The sequence below is a fragment of the Capsicum annuum genome, chromosome 6, assembly GCF_002878395.1.
Source record: "Capsicum annuum cultivar UCD-10X-F1 chromosome 6, UCD10Xv1.1, whole genome shotgun sequence".
Classification (NCBI taxonomy): Eukaryota; Viridiplantae; Streptophyta; class Magnoliopsida; order Solanales; family Solanaceae; genus Capsicum; species Capsicum annuum.
The window spans coordinates 42,173,566-42,191,507 of NC_061116.1; the positions used below are offsets into that span (position 1 = coordinate 42,173,566).

Below are 17,942 nucleotides of genomic sequence, written 5' to 3' on the forward strand. Positions count from 1 at the left end.
ATACATCTAATGTGAAAGCTGAGGCTTATTCTATACTACAAGCAGCAGTACATGCAGATCATACAAATCAGACAAAAGTGATAATTCAAACCGATTCTCTGTTAATGCAAAAAATGTTAATTAGAGAATGGAATTGTCCTTGGAATGTTCTTGGTTATGTACAACAGATATGGAAATAACTGAGTAGTAAGAAAGTACAGTATCAACATATTATGAGGGAAGGAAATCAGCTTGCAGATCATCTCACTAATCAAACACTAGACAAAGGGGACTTCACAATTTCACATTTTCAGCAGTTGGAAGTAAATGGCAAGAAAATACTGAACAGTGATAAGCTACAGAGTCCATACATATGAGTCAGAGCAATAAGAGATTATACAGGCTGAATAGGCTACAGTTTCCATATTACATTAGGCACATGCAAATATTTACAACCGGAAAACAAACAAAAATAGGAAAGAAATTTCCTAGCCTAATCTTGGTCAGCCATAAAAAAGGACTCCATGTGAGATACTCAGAGCATAAAAAAGGGAGGGTCATGTGAGATATTAGCAATTGAAACACCTGGAAGGAGTATTGAAGTCTGAGTACATGAGGGTCCGAGCATCCTACTATATCCATCCCATCAGTACCTACCAAACAAGGCTACCATCAGCATTCAGAGCAGCTGAGAAGAAAAAAAAGATGAAGAGGCAAAACTTACTCAGATCTGGAATACACTTCAGGTACCTAAAACCCTCAACACAACATAACAACAAGAACTTCACCCACTACATCTGAGAACATACCTAAAAACAACAAAGCAATCAAGTTATAGATAAAAGTACTGAAATGAAAGCACAAAAGAGGAGGCAACACTTACTTCTGAGAGCTGATATCCACAGCAACAGCTTTATTCCCTGGAACAACATTGATGATCCAAAGTATATACTTGAGGAAGAACCGATTGAACACATTGAAGTCCAATATTTTTCAGCTGGACAAGGGTTATAACAGAGAAGATGGAAATGCTTCTAGGAAACCCATGTTTGCATTTATATGTAATAACGATTAGGATAGGGCCGGGTATTTCTTCAAATTGGTTTGGGCCTGCTTCGGCTGATGTGGGTCTTTGTTTAATATTCTCAATAAGGATGGGTTGGTCTATTTAATGTAAAGACAATTTGGATTATCCCCTTTTAATAAAATCACCAAATTAAACCCCCCCCCAAAAAAAAAATCTTTGATGAATACCTAGGAAATATATGTCACACAATTAACCCTTAACTGATTTTGGTTCTCATTGTTTTGTTCGTTTTATCCATGAACATGCTTGGTTTCATGAGTGCGTAGAGAACTGACCTTACTCTAATTTTCCTTGAAGCAACTTACACTTTACACTCACATAGGTAATTTCCTAAATGTGTAACCCATATACACACCATTTGATCTTACCACCTTTAGGAATCATTAAAATATCTTAGCATTTATCCTTGTTTCTGAACATTATCTTATCATGGAAATGATATAATTTTAGCGACAATATCAAATCATCATCCATAACTTTGGTTGATCTCCTTGAATCTAGATCTTGGGATCTCCAGTCAGCTAGATAGAATTAACTTTATAGTGACTTATTCTCGATCATAATTCCATTTTCTTTGATGATTTAGCAACCGTCTCTCTAGTTAGGTCTTTTGTAACCGGATTCAACATATTATATTTTAACTTTACATAGTCAGTTGTGATAATTCCACTAGAGAGTAATTATCTAATAATATTATATCTTCATCATATGTGATGTGACTTTTCGTTATACATAATATTTTTCAGCTTATCCTATTACTGTTTAACTATCACAATGTATACTATAAGAGCTACTGGTTTTAACAAAGAGGAATATCTTCTAAAAGGTTATATAGCCATTTTGCCTTCACTAGCCTTATCTAAAGCTATAAACTCGAGGTCAAAGATAGGTGTCATGGGGAGTTCATTTCTACCGTGAAATATTGCCTTGACACTGACACTGGTCACAGGATTTGAGCAAAATTGTGTGCATCCTTATATATAGTAGGCCAATAATACCCACACTGCAGGATATTGTGGGTTGTGCGGGTACCACTTTGATGACCGCCAACTGGTGATGAATGAGAGGCTTCAAGAATACTCATCATTTTCACCTCAGGGATACACCTCTAAATCACTCCATCTGCACAAATCTAGAAAAGATATGGTTCATCCTAAAAGAACTTCCTCACCTCATGCATAAACCTCTTGCGCTGCTGGAAGGATATGTCTTTTGGAATAAGGTCACTTGCCAAATAGTTGGAAAAATCAGCAAACCAGGGGATTAAGTCTTGAGATGCCGCTAAGACCCGCTCATCGGGAAAAGTATCATCTATGTAAAGGTTTTCTCCTAAGTTCTGAATTTACTCCCCCTTGAGGCAAGACAAGCGATCATCCACCTGATTCTCTATGCCATTTCTGTCTTTCAGTTCAAAGTTAAATTCTTACAGTAAAAAGACCAACATATCAATCGTGGTATGGAATTATTTTTTGACATTAAATACCTCAAAGCTATGTGGTCTGTGCGAACTATGACTTTCGGTCCCTATAAGATAGGACCAAAATTTCTCAAAGGCAAAAACCACCGCAAGCAACTCCTGCTCAGTGACTATGCAGTTCTTCTGTGCAGGGTTTAATGCATTACTAGAATAATAAATTAGATGAAGAATTTTCTCTCGTCTTTGGCTTAAGAAGAACCTAAGGTCACTCCACTTGCATCATACATAACCTCAAATGGTGAAGACCAATCAAAGGATATAATGATATGGGCTGACACCAACCGCCCCTTCAGACACTCAAAGGTTTTATGACATGAATCATCAAATATAAATTTTACCTCTTTCTCCAAAGTTTGCATATAGTATTAGAAATCTTTGAGAAGTCCTTGATGAATCTCCTGTAAAAACTAGCATGGCCCAAAGAAACTTTGAATACCTTTCACTGAGACTGGTGGTGGCAAATTTTTGATTACCTTAATCTTTGCTTAATCTACCTCAATATCCCATTTTGAGATCTTTTGCCCGAGAATAATACCTTCATTTATCATAAAATGACATTTTTCTTAATTCAATACCAGATTACACTCTTCACATCTTTGTAGTGCATTGGCCAGATGGGCTAAATAATTATCAATAGAGTCCCCAATGACTAAAAAATCATTCAATAGACATCATGCATCGCTGAAAGGTGGCAAAGGCATTGCATAATTCGAATGGCATTCTCTTCAATGCAAAAGTCCCATAGAGGCAAGTAAAGGTCATATTTTCCTAGTCCTCAGGAGCAATAGTAATCTAATTGTATGTCGAGTACCCATCAAGAAAACAACACTAATCCCTACCTGCTACTCTATCGAGTATCTGATCCATGAATGACATAAGAAAATGGTCCTTTTTGGTCCAAGTTTTCATCTTTCTATAATCTATGCAAACTCTCCAACCAGTGACTGGTCTCATGGACACAAGTTTATTTTTTTTGTTGGGAACCACTGTGATGCCACCCTTCTCCGGCATATACTGAATCGCGCTAACCCACTTGCTCTCTGTAATGGGGTAAACCACCCAAGCATCTAACTACTTGATGATTTATTTCTTCACAACCTCCTGTATAGAAGGATTCAATTGATGCTGATGCTCGAAATATAATCCGGTTCAAGCTATATCTTATGCGTACAAATACCAGGTAGAATCTCTACAATATCTTCTATGTTCTATCCAATGGCTCTCTTGAACCTTTGCAACACTAATAATAATTCTTTAACTTGGGACTCTGCCAAATCTGCTGCAATAATAATCAGTAATGTATTATCGCCCCCAATAATGCATACCGCAAGTGAGTTGGGAGGGCCTTCAATTCCAAAACTGATGGCTCCTCAATAGATGGTTGATTAGGAAGAGTGGTTCTATTCTTCAAATCAAGATCCATCTTTTTTGGAGAATAATTATAAGAACCTCTCCATGAAATATTTTAACCATATCTTCATATTTATAAATGCCATCGCTGTGGAAATTCATAATGACCATTGTTAATGCCTTAAACCCAAGCCTCTCTTCAATGGGCAAAGTTGCCGCATCATCATTATTATCAAGAGTATCTATCATAGATACTACCTGTATATCAGCTGGCTATTGCATCGATTGACACACATTAAAGATCACTTGCTTATCATTTAGTTTGAACTTAATCTGCCTTAACTCCATATCAATCAATGCCCTACCCGTATCTAGGAATGGTCGACACAAGATAATAGGGGCTTGGAAGTCTACTCCATAGTCAATAATTATGAAGTCAGTTAGAAATATAAAGGATTCCACCTTGACCAATACATCACACAGAATACCAACCGGTCTCTTCATAATGCGGTCGACCATCAATAATCTCATAGATGTTGGTTTGGATGCCCCTTACCCCAATTGCTCGGCATTAAATTGTTACTTTCTCCCAAGTCACATAAAGACCGTATGAAGTTGAAGGGCCCAATAGAACACAAATAGTAAAAACTGTAGGGTCCTTCTATTTTTCTGCCAGAGATCTAGAAGTAATTGGACTACAACAGTGCAATCCACCAACATCATCAAAACTAATAGCTCTCTTTTTTGTCACCAACTCCTTCATAAATTTGACGTAACTAGACATCTACTCAAGAACCTCAAGAAAAGGGGTGTTCAAGCTCAACTCTTTCAACATGCTTGAACTTTCCTTCTTCTTTCTTTTATTTCAACCTTTGAGAAAAAGGTAGGGGAGGTTATGGAATTTGCTATATGACAAGCTCATCGACCTTTCCCTTACCTTTGTCTTTCGCAGAAACACCATCAATGCCTGTAGGTTTTTTTGACTCCGCTTCATCTATTTCATCAACCACATTACTATTATTCTTCAACTCATCATGTACGCATAGGAGATCAATAATTGCCTTACCATTTTGAGTGGTAATGGCCAGACAATGATCGTCGTTCTTAGGATTCTGAACTGTGTTGCTTAGAAGGGTGCTCGACTGCCTCTGATTCAAAGTTGTAGACAGTTGTCTAAACTGATGCTCTAATTAATTTATCACAGTAGCATGCAACTCTACTTTTTAGGTCATCCCTGAGATGTCTGCCTTAATTTTTTTAGGGTAATGTTCTTGATTTTCTTGACCTTTGACTAGCTTGGACAACATAGCCTCTATCCTCAACTCAGTGTCACGGCTGCCTAGTGAAATATTCATACCACCCTTCTCCTTTTAAGTATCCTTGCATCTTTAATCACCATCCTGCTCTCTTCTCCTATCTCTTTACCTATCCTTATAATTTTTTTGACCTTGTTTCCTTGTTGTTTGGCTAGAAAACCCACCAACTCTTGATCTAGGTACTTTGCCTCTCCTTCTAAATTAGAATTATGTGATCTAGAGGCCTTACCCTATGAGCCTACTGCATTTACCTTATCAGAATTCATTATTGTAAACTGCTTTGTTAGTAACCCATTATCAGTTCTCAACTGAGCAACCTCTTGCACCATCGTGTCATCAATAACTCTGTGCTCACTGGAAGCTCCAATAAAATATGTTCTAGTACCTTTCTCTGCCTTCCAAGTATGCCATCCTCAGTTGGTAAGAGAGATATGATCTAATATATATCTGAGGTTGTTTTCCAGTGCAGACGCATGAATGCTCCACCAGTAATTATGTCTACCATAGCTCTCAAACTAGTGTTAAAGGCTCAATAGAATATTTCAAGCAAATTCATCCCTCAGATTTGATGATTGGGTACCATCGTTAACTTCTTGTTTAATCGAAACCATGCCTCATACATCGACTCAGAATGTAACTGTCTCAAGTTATATATCTTATCTTTCAACTACAATATTCTGGATGAAGGAAAGAAATAGTCTAAAAAATGCCTCTGTAACTGTAATACCCCGTACTTCTACCTAGCTTAAATTCATCCTAAAAATGTTAAAGGCTTGATTAAGAGATAAATCCAATTTTATATACATGAAATTTTCAAGATTTTCACTTTTTGTTGTGTGGGAATTTAATAAGCTTTTCATCGATGCCAAATTTGCCTAAATACTACACTCGGGCTAAGAGTTAAAGCCTTTTTAGTGAGACAGTGTACCACCTGAGCCATCAATGCATTGCGGAACATGCCAAAATGACAATCATAAAAATCCAGTGAGCCTCCGCGATTATGGAACATCGCGCCAAGGCTCAAATTTAGGATTGTCCTTTTTCTAGTTAATCTCCGCGATGTCTCCGCGTCGCGCCAAACTTTCAGGTCGCAAAAAAATGGCAACGTGATAGCTCCGTGTCGCTCCACTTTGAAGATTCCCAATTGTCTAGTTCCAGTGTCTTGGAGCAATAGTGGTGCATCGCGCTAAGGATGAAAATTGGGAATTTTCCAGTTTTTGCGATATTAAATCCCAGGGGCTGTTTGGTTTTTTTCCATGACTTCAATTCCGTCCAATCACGAGATTTAACCTTAAGAGTTCATTATTTGCTCACTTTTGCAGTAGTATCTCAAATTTAAACCAACTCTACTCAAGAACAAGAACCCTAGCTCTCAGATTCAAGGGCCAAATCACAAGAACTCTCCATCAATCTTTCTAAATTCATTAACTCAGGTATGTCAAGTGTTGATTCATGGGTCCCTTTCATCCATGAAGCACATGAATCTCTTTTTCAAAGTTCAAGTATATGGGATTCAAGGGTTTTCTTTTGTCCAAGTTGATAATGACCAGTTGAATTCTAAACCATGTTTGGTGATAAATTTTGAGTGGAATTAGTTATTATATGAGTAGATTCATGTGAACCCATGCTTAAACTCTTGAATTGTGAAATTAGAATTGAATCATGATGTTTACTTGTTGTGCAATGTTGTCTACATATACTATATTCATTATGTTCTTGATGAGTTTCCTAGGTGAACTAATAAGAGAAGAAACCATGCCATGATTAGTTTATGTGAAAGTGTTTGATAAATTGTCCATGAGAATGGATTAATGCCATGATCTAGTATGCAATTATGTATTCCCCATTCAAGTACAAGTGATACACCCCAAGTGTTCGTTGAAATGTTTTAATGAATGAATTGTGAGTATATAGCCATTGTTGGGCTTTTAGGCTTGTGTCATGATTTACATATTATGCTATCGAGTCTTGGGGGTATCTAATACCCAATAATTTAGCTGTGTACCTAGAGCCAGTGTCATGTTTTCACGATATCCTCAGTCAAGCCATGTCAGTAGAATTTAGTTAGTCATATGACTCAGGAAAACTCAGTAAACTCAGTAATCCCAGTAATCTCAAAAAGCTCAGTACTTCAGTAATCTTAGTAGTATTCCATCAGTCAACGAAACTCGATGAACTCAGTCCAGTTTAATTCAGTTAATCATGTTCAGTGTCTATTCAGATGGGAGTAGGATTTAGCACTGAGTGAATACAAGGATGAGGACACAGACTGACAGTTGAGTGTGTAATCCTTAGAAGTAATTCTTGCATTCTAGACAGTTGAGTGTGTAATCCTTAGAAGTAATCCATATTGTCAGTAAACTCGGTAGTTAGAACTCAGTATTCAATCCTATCATGACCTCAGTTATAATTATGTATTTATGCATGTATTCTCACATTCATGTTATAAAGGTAGTTAGTATTGTTCATGAATATGAACCCTTTACATTTAGCCTACCTCACTTATATACCAGTAAATTCAATGTACTGACACATTTTCACTATGGTGTTTTATACCATAGGTTTAGAAGCACGAGCTCCTGAGCATCCTTAGTAGATCAGATGTTTAATAACCAGACTAGCAGTGAATCCTCATCATTCAAGGATAGCATAATTATTTTATTACTTTATTATTTTAGTAGTTCGGAGTTAGTTGGGGACATGTCCCATTAAATCCATAGATTTCAGATAGTTTAGAGGCTTTCAGACAACAACATGTTTTAGATAGTTTATTTTAGTTTTGGGTATTATTATACCCCATTACAGACATTATTTTATATTCAGTATTAGTTCAGTTTTGAACCTTATATCCTTACAACTTATATTCTGCATGTTTATAGTATATTATTTAATGGACAGTTACAGATATCAGTCATGGGTTAGCTTGTGGTCATTCGGGGTCATGAGCACCGTGTAATATTTTGGGTACCAGATTCGAGGTATTACAAACTTGGTATCAGAGCCTAAGTTCAACAGTGTCCTAGGAAGTCTGAAAAGCCACATCTAGTAGAGTCTTGTGCATAGGTGTGTTGTGCACCACACTTATGTGCAGGAGGCTATGAGATATTTTAGGAATAATTCCTTTCTTTCAGTATTCATGTCGTGCTAGTGAACATAATCTCCAATTATTTTCTCAGTCTAATTAGCTTATTCCTCCCGCTTACAGAATATGCCTTCCAAAAGGGCTAGCAAAAGGAGAATTAGTAATCAGTCAGCACCTCAGCCCGTTCAGGCAGATCCCCTGGACGAACATATTTCCCATGTAGAATTCAGGATTGCATTTACTACTCTAGCCAATTCAGTCATAACTTTGAGTGAATGACCTGCTATTATTCTGGCTAACCCAGTAGCCAATTCAGCTGCAGCCAGGATTCAGGACTTCAACCCGAATGAATCCTCCCCTATTCTCCAATTCTAAGTCTGAAAAGAATCTACAGGAGTTTCTCAACCAGGTTTAAAAAGTCACAAACATTATGGAAGTGACTTCCAGTAAGAGTGCTAAGTTAGCCACTTATCATCTACACGATGTAGCCCATACATATTTTAAGTAGTGGAAAGTAGATAAAGGTACAAATGCAGGGCCCATAGAATGGGAGGAGTTTGCCACAACCTTCTTAGATAGATTCTTTCCCCTAGAGCAGAAAAATCCAAAGTGTTAGAGTTCATCGATCTCAGACAAGGTAGTATAAGTGTACAAGAATACTCCCTCAAGTTCACCCAGTTAGCCAGGTATGCTCCCCATGTAGTAGCAGATAGTAGATCCAGAATAAGTAAGTTTGTGTCTAGGGTTTTAGGTAGAGTGGTTAAGAAGTGTAGAATTGCGATGTTGATTAATTAAATGGACATATCTAGGCTTATGGTCCATACTCAATAGATTGAAGAGTAGAAACTTAAGAAGAAGGAGAGAGAGAATAAGAGAGCCAAAAATAGGCAGTTATAGTTTTTCTTAGCCAGGGTTGCAGGGTGGTAACCATTCTTAGCATAGCCAGAAGTTTTCAGTTCCAGCTCCTTCCTTAGCTAGTGCTTTAGTTCCTAAGTTCAGAAATGATAGAAAAGATAAGGCACCAGGCTCAAAATCTCAGAATAGTGCAAGCATTATTCGCACTCATCCGCTTTGCGAATAATGTGGTAAGTATCACAAGGGTGTATATAGAGCAGAAAGTAATGTGTGTTTTAGATGTGGCGAGTCAGGTCACAAGGTCCGATACTATCATAAACTCGGTCTGTGAAGTCAGCATGGTCGTTCTTCAACTCAGTCTGATCACCCAAATTAGTAGGGTGCTAATTCCAGCACTATCAGTGGGCAACGCCCAAACAGACTCTATGCATTTCAGTCCTTATAAGATCAGGAAATTTTTCTTGGTGTAGTCACTGGTATGTTACAATTCTTCCACTTGCATGTTTACACTTCTTCAGATTTAGGAGTTTTTTTTTCTTTTCAAACTTTAAGGCCAGACCAAATGTTAACATGACCTTTCCAGTCTCCACCCAGAGAGTCAGTCTAACACTGGCTGACAGATATACAGGAACTGTCCGGTTATGATATCTCAGAAAGTCAGGCCTTCAGGTTCTAGTAGTAATAGCAGTATGTGTAGGAAATTAGTAAGGGAAGATGATTCTCGGCCCATTCCTATCTAAATGTGAAGTTTTGTACTTCAAATATCACGATACTTATGCATACTTCACGTTACAATTCCATGTACCCAACTTATATTCACGCACTTTCCATTAAATAGTGTGTGTTTTAAGTTCCTAGTATGAGGAGTTTTGGCTTACTCAGTGTTACGAATCATGTTCCATGAGTAGAAAAACATCAGACTCAGGTCATGCAACTCATGACTTATACACTTATGTCCTATCTTATAATATGTTCAGCCTATATGACTCATGCTCCACTCCTAGTGATCATCCAAACTCATATTATGACACGTATACTCTTAGTTTAAATACCTCAGTAAATCCATGATATTGATGTTCTATCCCTAAGTTCTCAATTACAGCATCATTTGGTAGTCAGTATCTCGTAAAGAACTCAGATAGTCCTACAAAACCTCGGCTTTTAGCTACCAATTACTTAACAATAAGAATTCAGTACTTTAGTACCAATCTAAACCTCAGTTATCAGAAACCAGTATTCAGTCCCAGCAACAATCTTAGTTACAGTTACAGTCTCAATTACCGTCTTAGCTACAATCTCAGTCCTAGTCCTAGCCCAGTAATAAGGTCGGTAACTCAATTCAATTTTGGGTTTACTTAACCATAGCATACAGTTATCATCTACTCAGTTGTCAGCCTTCCAGTACCTTAGTTTACAAGACTTTTCCAGAATTGTGTTATACTCCTGGTGTTGCATTCTTAAATAATACAGTTACCCTTAATCCATACTCAATTATCTCATGTCTCTCACTAAGTCCTTATCTTCTATGCATAATGCTTTGCAATTTCAGCCCAGTTATTTAAGACTAAGTACAGTTCCATCTTGCAGACCCACTATTCAGCTATCAGTCACTCAGTTAATCAGATAAGTTAGTATGTTTAGGCATTCATGCTCAGCACTCATGTGAATATTTTTAGTAGTCTTAGGTGAAAAAGAAGTACTTCGGTTAAGTACAAGTTTTAGTATGAGTTAGATCGATCAGCCAGTAATTCAGTTTAACAATTAGGCAATAAGTTTGTATGTTGTGGTTTCCCCTCTTTCCACCTATTCCTACTATAAGAACTCAAGAATATAACTATTCCAAGATACAAAGTCCCAGTAGTTACAAGATGAACTCAGTTCATGTATTATATCTCAGTTTCAGATCCCAGATATTTAATCACGATTCAATTCATAGGTGCCCTATGCATCGTCCTAATTTTCCTCAGTATCTCAGTCAAGTTATTATTCTTCTAGGTGCATAATGTCCCAAGGGGGAGATGCTCTATAACACTGAGCTATCATGCCCTAAACCCACCAATTTATCTTTGTGTAATGAATCCAGTTTGGAGTTGTGGATACCCATAGGTTAAACCTCTAGCTCCAATATCACCCATAAGCCATATGCTCAATGGATCAGTTCAGTTCACGATACCCAGTCCACATCATATGTTGTAGACTTAACCATGTTCTTATATTCCCATTCATGTGTGTTTAGAAAGGATCTCGAGATGAGGTTAGAAAATTTTATGTATTTAAAAATCTCTCCTATGAAGGGAGTGAAGAGGTTCGGCAAGAAGGGAAAGCTCAGTCCCCGATATGTCAGTCCGTTCAAAATTCTCAGTCGCTTTGGCAAAGTAGCTTATGATCTTGAGTCGCCTTCAGATCTAGATTTAGTGCATCCAATCTTTCATGTTTCCTTGATTAAGAAATACATAGGTGACCCAGTAGTCATAGTCCCTGTTGAGGGTGTAGACATTCAGAATAGCCTCTCTTTTGAAGAGATTCCAGTCAAAATTCTTGACTACCAAATTCACAGACTGAGGAACGAAGAGGTCCCTCTAGTCAAAGTTCTTTGGTAGAATCAATCTATTGAGGGAGCTACTTGGGAAGCAGAAGCAGACATGTGATTCAAGTACCCTCACCTCTTCTCCGCTAATCTAGATCAGCCCAAGATTATAGCTTTCCTTAAGCTTATTCAGTTTCATATTCAAATTTCAGTTACAAAGCAGTTTTATGATCAGATTCCCATCATAAACTTGGTATCAAATACCATCGCATATTGAGTCATGTGTTCATGTATCAGATCAGTCATGTGTTCATATGTCAGATATACATTCTCCTTTTGAGAAACTCAGTTATCAAAAATCTCAGTCATGTATTCATGAGTTAGTTCAGTCATGAAATTATACATCAGATGTGCATGCTTAGTATGAATCTAAAAAATGTCAGTCATGTAGTCATGTTTCAGTTGTTCACGATCAGTATGTACTTCAACTTATCATTTCTCCCATCTCAATCAGTCTCATTCGAGGACGAATATTCCTAAGAGGATGATATTGTAATGCCCCATACTTTTACCTAGCTTAAATTAATTCGAAAAATGTTAAAGGCTTGATTTAAGATATGAATCCACTTTTATATATGTGGAATTTTCAAGATTTTTATTTTTTGTTGTGTGGGAAATTCAATAATCTTTCCATCGATACCAAATTCGCCCAAATCCAACACCTAGGCAAAGAGTTAGAGCCTTTTTAGTGAGATAGTGTATCACCTGAGCCATCAACGTATCGCAGAACATGCCAAAATGACAATTGTCAAAATCCAGTGAGCCTTCATGATTATGGCATGTTGCGCCAAGGCTCAAATTTAGAATTTTCCTTTTTTTAGTGAATCTCCGCAATGTCTTCGCATCGCGCCAAACTTCCAGGTCACAAACAAAGTGGCAACACGATCGATCCACGTCGCGCCACCATGCAAATTCCTAATTGTCCAGTTCCAGTGGCTTGGTGCGATAGTGGCGTGTTGCGCCAAGGATGAAAATTGGGAATTTTTCAGTTTTTGCGATATTAAATCCCAGGGGCCATTTGGTATTTTCCCATGACTTGAATTTTGCCCAATCACGGGATTTAACCCTAAGAGTGCATTATTTTCTCACTTTTGTAGTAGTCTCTCAAATTTAAACCAAATTTACTCAAGAACAAGAACCCTAACTCTCAGATTCAAGGGCCAAATCACAAGAACTCTCAATCAATCCTTCCAAATTCATTAAGACAGGTATGCCAAGTGTTGATTCATGGGTCCCTTTCACCCATGAAGCTTAAGAATCTCTTTTTCAAAGTTCAAGTATATGGATTTTTATGAATCCCATGTTGGGTTTGCTTTTGTTCATGCTGATAATGACCAATTGAATTCTAATCCATGTTTGGTGATAAATTTTATGTGAAATTAGTTATTCAATGAGTAGATTCATGTGAACCCATGATTAAACCCTTTAATTGTGAAATTAGAATTGAATCATGATGTTTACTTGTTGTGCAATTTTTCTACATATACTATGTTCATTTTGTGCTTGATGAATTTCCTATGTGAACTAATAAGAGAAGACACCATGCCAAGATTAGTTTATGTGCAAGTGTTTGATAAATGGTCCATAAGAATGGATTAATGCCTCGATATAGTATGTAATTATGTATTCCCCATTCATGTACAAGTGATACACCCTAAGTGTTCGTTGAAATATTTTAATGAATGAATTGTGAGTATATAGCCATTGTTGGGATTTTAGGCTTATGTCATGATTTATATATTATGCTATTGACTCTTGGGGGTATCTAATACCCAATAATTTAACTGTGTGCCTAGAGCCAGTGTCATGTTTTCACGATATCCTCAATCAAGCCATGTTCAGTAGAATTCAGTCAGTCATGTGACTCAGGAAAACTCAGTAAACTAAGTAATCCTAATTATCTCAGAAAGCTCTGTACTTCAGTAATCTCAGTAGTATTCCGTTAGTCAATGGAACTCAATGAACTCAGTCCAGTTTAGTTCAGTTAATCAGGTTTAGTGTCTATTCAGATGGAAGTAGGATTTAGCACCGAGTGAACACAAGGATGAGGACACATACTAACAGTTGAGGGTGTGATCCTTAGAAGCAATCCTTGCATTCCAGAAATATATAGCCAACAAAGGTTGAGACATCAACACTGAAAGATGAGGGTTGATAAGGTTGATAAACACTGTCAGATGAGGGTCCACCGTTCTCTTTTGGGGACACTGTCAGATGAGGGTCACCCACAACTTATCTTTACTAGTGGTGCGGTATTGCCCCCTTCCAATTGGGGTTACAGATTGAACCCCAACCTAGATATATTGCTTTATTTGGGATATGTTGGTTAGATGACTACTTCCCACAGTTACAGTTTTAGTTATAGAATCAAGACTATCAGATACAATCACTCAGTCTCAGTAATAGAACCCAGATAGTTCTTCAAATATCAGGACTGTCAGATACAGTCACTCAGCTTAGTATAGAACGCAACTAGTTCCATCAGAATTTGGGACTGTCAGATATAGTCACCCACTTTAGTAAAGAACTCGAATAGTTATATAGATTTTAGGAATGTCAGATACACTCATCCAGCTCAGTATAACACTTAGATCAGTTATTTATAGTCAGGACCATCAAAACAGTCTTTCAGTTATCAGTTACTAGTAAACTTAGATATCAGTAAATCCATATTATCAGTAGACTCAGTAGTCAGTACTCAGTATTCAGTCCTATCACGATATCAGTTACAGTTACATATTTATGCATGTATTCTCACGTTCATGTTATACAGTCAGTTAGTATTGTTCATGCATATGAACTCTTTGTATTGAACCTACCTCACTTGCATACAAGTACATTTAATGTACTAATACACTTGTGCTATGGTGTTTTATACCATAGGTTTAGAAGAACGAGCTCCCAAGCATCCTTAGTAGATCATATTTCAGCATCCAGACTAATAGTGAGTCCTCATCATTTGAGTATAGCATGATTATTTTATTACTTTATTATTTAAGTATTTTGAAGTTAGTTGGTGACATGTCCCATCAACTCAATAGATTTCAAACAGTTTAGAGGCTTTCATATTACAAGATGTTTTAGACAGTTTATTTTAATTTTGGGTATTGTTATACCCCATTACAATTTTTTTTTATATTCAATATTAGTTCAGTTTTGAACCTTATGGCTTTACAACTTATATTCCTTATAGTTACAGTATATTATTTAGTGCTCAGTTACAGATATCAGTCATGGTTAGCTTGTAGTCCTTCAGGGTTATGAGCACCGTGTAACGTTTCAAGTTCCAAATTTGAGGCATTATAATAACTCATTCCAAGTAGTAATCGATCCTTGATGAAGTTCCCTTAACCATAATATAACTTCATCGATCAAAAAGAAAGGGAACAACTTCAGTCTAAGAGCTTCCTAATCTACCCTAGTATAGTATATAAAGTGCAAATCCCAATAAAGATTATGAGGTACATTTTTGTGTTATGAGTCGATAAGACTGCAAACACACCCTTCAGAGTCAATAGCTGGATTATGGCACTAGTGATGTCAAACTTCACATTTAATAGCAGTGCAGAGGGGATGATAGCTCCTATCTCAGTAGGCTTATTGTATGACAGATCTTCCTCCATATCATCATATAGTGGCAAGTACTAATATGCTAGGAGTACTTGAGCTCTAAACCATCTATCTCTATCTCGATTTTCATTAATTACTGCTCGATGTTCTGCTTCTTATCTCTACCAAGCTAGCTCTACCTCTCGAGATGTACGTTAGCTTTTGCATCCCTCCTATGGTTAGCAGCTACTTCTACTAATAATTCCTCTATTTGTTGATCAATAATGTCCTAAACTACTCTAGGAGGATGAGGATGCACACTAGTAGGATCATTCTGAACCCCTTCAAGATGGCCTTTACATACTTGTTCTATCATCCTACTAGTTAGCTATAGGATTCTTTTTGGTTCAGGATTAAATGGGAGTAAGGGATTACCTCTACTCATTGTGTTAAGCATACATCGACGTACACCCAACTATGAAATAAAAAACAAAACCCCAAAAACTTTAACAACTTCAATCAACAATCACACTGTATTCCCCAACAACAGTGCCAAAATTTTAATTTTGCCCAAATCTTCACATCAATATGAAGATAAAGTGGTCGATACAAAATATAGTAACCCAACTCAGGTTGGGGTCGAACCCATAAGGAATACGTGAACTATCTCTTAAGCTTGTTGAAATCAACAGGTAATATAGAGAAGTAAATGAGGGGATTATAGTTGTAATCTATGAAAATTAACAAGATTTTGCTTTGGTTGTCATCAATTAGAAATGTACAATAGTATTGTGTTCCCTCTGGCTTCTAAATCGGTACGTTTATCGTGCTCAATCCACCAATCAAACTGCTGCGCATGTAGAATCTTGCAAGTTATGTATAACCAACAAACTCTCAACACACTTTGGTGAATATCACTCATCTCTTCTTGATCTCAGAGTTTCACATTGCTAACCCTTACCATGGACCCCAACTTCAACTATCTCCTCTTCGGTCTCAAGTTGATTAGATGAAGATAATTATCTTAATTAGATAGTAATGCTTAGCTTATTTTGATAATTAACTTCAAATCACTATTATTATCTCATTTTCCCAATCTCTACCTCCTTCTCAGGTTTGTAGTGAATAAAAGTGGGATCCTAACATTTGCAACAGTTAAAAAAGCAATAAGCACAAATATACCACAATCATGCAGCAATAATAATCTAGAAGGATTGAACACTTTCCTTACTTCGTTAATCTGTCAGGGATCCCACAACCTTAGATAAGGGAATTAGTCGCTCATTGTTGTGAATAAATTGATAGAATTCATATTTGACAGCATTAAAACAATATCACAATAATTAATGAATAAAATTCAAAGTCTCAAATTGAATAATCAACCAATGTCAAGAACAAAGCAATCCCAAAATCAAAATTGAATCTCAGGCTCAAATATATGTTTGTACATAGTAAGAGTGCATAAACTAAATAAAAAATATCAAAAGGGTATTTATATAACATAAGGAAACCCTAGGAAACCAATACTAAACAAAAGAGGGAAATCAAAGTCCGTGACCACCTACGGGGTGTAGGTGGTCTTGCCGTAGGTGACAGTGCCTAATACTTCTATAAAACTCTCTGAACTTCTTGGTTCTGACATCTATGGGGCATAGGTAATACCTACAGCCCGTAGGTAGTTTGGCGTAGGTGACAGTCAAGTTTCTTTAGCTTCTGAGTCTCTACTTCAACTTTCTGGCACATATTCTAACACCTACTCCACGTAGGTAGTACCTACATGGCATAGGTACCCATGTAGGTTTCCTAAAATCTTTACTTTCACATATTTTGTCCTTTTTAACTTCAAAACCATGTTTCCTACAAAACATATCATATCTAACAAAAAGACCTAAGTAACTTTCAAATTTCATTATTTTATGCATCAAAAGTTCTATGAAATCATAACATATCTTATATGTTATAAATGTATAGACTCAAACCGTGGTTAAAAGAGTGTAAATCTGTAAATTCATTTCCTAAGGTAAAATCCAGGGCTAAATCATCATAAAAGTCTAGAAAAGGGTTGAAGTCTCTCTCGACCGAAGTAAATAGTAGTAGTAAAATCATGAACCAAAATCTATCTCGGTCAAATCTCAAAAATATAATTTTTAGTCTCAAAAGCTCATAAATAATTTATTAAAGTGGCGTGATTCCCATTATGGAAGAATCTATTTTAAAATAAAAAGTGGGAATAAATCTTTTTTTAGGAAAATAGTGGTAAATTCATACTTTTAGTTGGAACTGTACCATTAAGTGAGCATGAATGTACCAAATCTATGCATGCCATCATTAGTATCCAAATAATACAATTATAAGCATCTAAATATTAATAAACTAAACCGCATCCTCTACAAGGATGAATCACTCGCCCAAAATTCAACTAATATCATGATCACAGTCTTGGGCCCAATAATATATAATTGACATAACAATATCATAATTCTTAAAAGCTGCCATAATCCACCAAATCAAGTTATAAACCATATGCTAAAGTGTTATTCACTTCAACTATATGTAGCAACTGATGTCGCTCAAATTACTCCTCCAAGAAAGTATAATGCGGTCGATTGTCAAATATAGAACCCAACAAGGTTAGGGTCAATCCCACATGGAATAAGACG

General features: G+C 36.7%; 1 long non-coding RNA gene across 1 annotated transcript; it reads right to left on the minus strand.

Annotated features, from left to right (window-relative positions):
* Positions 1 to 259: 259 nt before the first annotated feature.
* Positions 260 to 995, minus strand: LOC107870759. The gene is made up of 3 exons (XR_007056887.1): positions 863 to 995; positions 704 to 788; positions 260 to 632 (listed from the first exon to the last, which is right to left on the minus strand). It is a non-coding gene; the product is annotated as an uncharacterized LOC107870759 (long non-coding RNA).
* Between the last annotated feature and the right edge of the window lie 16,947 nt (positions 996 to 17,942).